Source organism: Octodon degus, unplaced genomic scaffold (assembly GCF_000260255.1).
Source record: "Octodon degus isolate 3935 unplaced genomic scaffold, OctDeg1.0 scaffold00021, whole genome shotgun sequence".
Taxonomy (NCBI): Eukaryota; Metazoa; Chordata; class Mammalia; order Rodentia; family Octodontidae; genus Octodon; species Octodon degus.
Genome location: NW_004524597.1, coordinates 2,780,625 through 2,783,387, shown reverse-complemented (window position 1 = coordinate 2,783,387; position 2,763 = coordinate 2,780,625). Strand labels below are relative to the sequence as shown.

Here is a 2,763-nt window from a genome sequence, read left to right as displayed (position 1 = left end):
AATAGGAGGATCGCTGTGAGTCTGAGCTGCTTAGTGAGACCCTGTACCAAATACATAAAAACAAATAAACAAAACAGTAAATTTCTGCCTAATGAAACCCTGCCCATACATCTTACTGACTAGTCCTGAAAATTCTTTTTCTGTGGTGGTATGGGTGTCAGGGACCCTGAAATTAATTCCACAAGGAGAGTGAGTTTAGGCTCTGTAACTCCACTTTGGGCCTCTTTCAATGACAGCAAGAATGATAAGTGTATTCAAAGCCAGGGGGAATATTTTGAGGAGGATTCATGCCTGTGTGTCTTTCACTGCAATAAATTTATTTTATTTTTGTCTTTCTTCTTCTTCTTCTTCTTCTTCTTCTTCTTCTTCTTCTTCTTCTTCTTCTTCTTCTTCTTCTTCTTCTTCTTCTTCTTCTTTTTTTTTTTTTGCAGAACCAGGGATTGAACTCAGGTCCTTGTGCTTGCCAGGCAAGTGCTTATTCCACTGAACTATCTCCCTGGCTTCACTATGCAATTCAGGCTGGCCTTGAGCTCACTTTGTAGTCCAGGTTGATCTCGAACTTACAAGGATCCTCCTGCCTCAGCCTTCTGAGTGCTAGGATTACAAGTGTGCACTGCCGTGCCCAGGTGTTTTTAAATTTTAAACACACACTGTATTTTTCCACCACATATCATACGATCACCCTGAATTCCAGCAGAGCCTTCTGAAAACCGAGCCTGCCCCAAGCAGGCACAGTGGCACATGCCTATAATGTTAGCATCTGGGAGACTGAGGCAGGTAGATTGCCATGAGTTTGAGCTGGCCTGGACTATATAATGAGATCAAGGCAACATCTTTCTCAAAAATAGAACAAAAGCAAAAATTAAAAAAAAATACATAAAAAACTGAGACTGCCCCAAGCAGAAGCAAGCATCTGACAGAGTCGGGAGTAAGGGATAAGAGTTCCTCCATCCAACACGGATACCGCAGGAGGTCACTCTCCCTGGGCTCTGTCCAGGTGGCCTAGGGGAGCATAGGGATCCGCCCCATGATGTGCGATCCCTTTTCATGATGCTGGAGAAGCTGGGCCTCGTGCCTGCACCTGCATATTCCTACAACTTGTCAGAGTCCTTCGGGCAATGGCTGAGGAGATAAACCATGCAGGAAACAATGTGGGAAAAAAAGAAAAAGTTTCTCCAGAGGTGCCTTGTGGAACCAGACTGAGACACTCTCCCGGGTCAGCTGGCCCCTCAGCCCTGGTCCTGTGGCTTGGTGAGGATTTCCCTCTGATCCTCTCCTTGGAGCTGTGCTCCCTCAGCTGCTCTAGCAGAAGCCTCGTCCCTCTTGGTCTTCCTTTCTGCCTGTCTAATAAATCAGCCATGCCTCGCAGCGGCACACTCTGACATGCTTTCACACAGCATCACAGCCAGGGCCTGACGGGCTGAGCTAATGTTCCCTGTTGGGGGACGTTTTTGGACTCTGTGTAGTGACAGTTTTATTTGGGTCCAAGGCTATGCATTTGACACTACAAGAAAATGGTTAAAAAAAGAAAAAGTACATAGTCAGGGCCTGTTGTCACATGACCAGGAAAAGGACTTGGGCTGCTGCTGCTGGTGCAGTTGGGATGCACCAAGAGAGATAATTAAGTGTCCATGGCCCTGGCAGACTGTGGCGGGCCATTTGAGGAAAATTTATGCAAACTCCTTGTTTGCAGCGGTGCCTACTATGCAGCAAGGACTTGGTGAGTGTCAGCTCTTAGCTGTGTGTATGTACAGATGTCAGAGCAAAGAGACCAGCCGCAAAGATGGGCTCCACACTGTGGCTCAGCTCGTGGAAGCCGATGGGGGCACTTCACGCTTCTCTCTGCATACATCCAGATTCCTCAGCTCATGTATTACTTGTGTCATGTTTTGAATTTCCTCCATGTCAAAATCTCTGATCACGAGTTATCATTTTTCCTTTTGTAGAATATTCTTGTTCTCATGAGACACATTATTCTAATTTCTTGGGGGGACAGAGTGGGGTCTAACATTAACCCCAAAGAGTGGGAAAAAGAGAAGCGGCCTGAGGTTAAGGCATTTGTCCATCCTCAGCCTCTGACTAAGGGTCCTGGAGTCACACAACCCAGAGCCTTGTTTTCCTCCAACCCCACACCTCTCCCGTCTTTACCGTGGAGCTCAGTCCTTAGCACTATACTCCTTTTAAGAGTCTACAGCCAGGTGTGGTGGCTGGTGGCACACAGTCGAGCTCAAGGCCAGCCTGAACTGCATAGTGAGACCCTATCTCAAAAAGACTAAATAAGTAAAGATCACAGAGCTAATGGGTGGCAGAGCTGAGATTTAACCCTTCTCCTTCCTTCTTTCCTTCCTTTTCCCTTCCTTCCTTCCTTCCTTCCTTTTTCATTGTATGGGCTAAAACAAGTCTCCCTGTCTCACCTCCCAAATGCTAGGGTTACAAGTGTATGCTAAAAAAAAAAAAAAAAAAAAAAAAAAGTGTATGCTAAGTTGTTAGGCTATGTTCTGTTTTTGTTTTCTAATTATGATGGTGATGATGATGATGATGCATTTGGCACAGGGTCTCACTACACAGCTCAGACTGGTAGTAATCTGTTATGGTTTGTGTCTAGTTTTTCCACCCCAAAACCTCATGTAAGTTATGGGGCAGACGCAGCTGGAAGAGCAGAGTGGCTTGAGGGGCGGGGCCAGAGGACCAGGGCAGGACCTGAGGGGCGGGGCCAGAGGACCAGGGCAGGACCTGAGGGGCGGGGCCAGAGGACCAGGGCAG

At 46.9% G+C, this 2,763-nt stretch overlaps 1 non-coding gene across 1 annotated transcript; it reads left to right on the top strand.

Moving 5' to 3' along the window:
* The first annotated feature begins 951 nt into the window (after positions 1-951).
* On the top strand, positions 952-1,152 carry LOC111815811. The gene has a single exon (XR_002820445.1). It is a non-coding gene; the product is annotated as a small nucleolar RNA SNORA73 family (small nucleolar RNA).
* Positions 1,153-2,763: the final 1,611 nt, after the last annotated feature.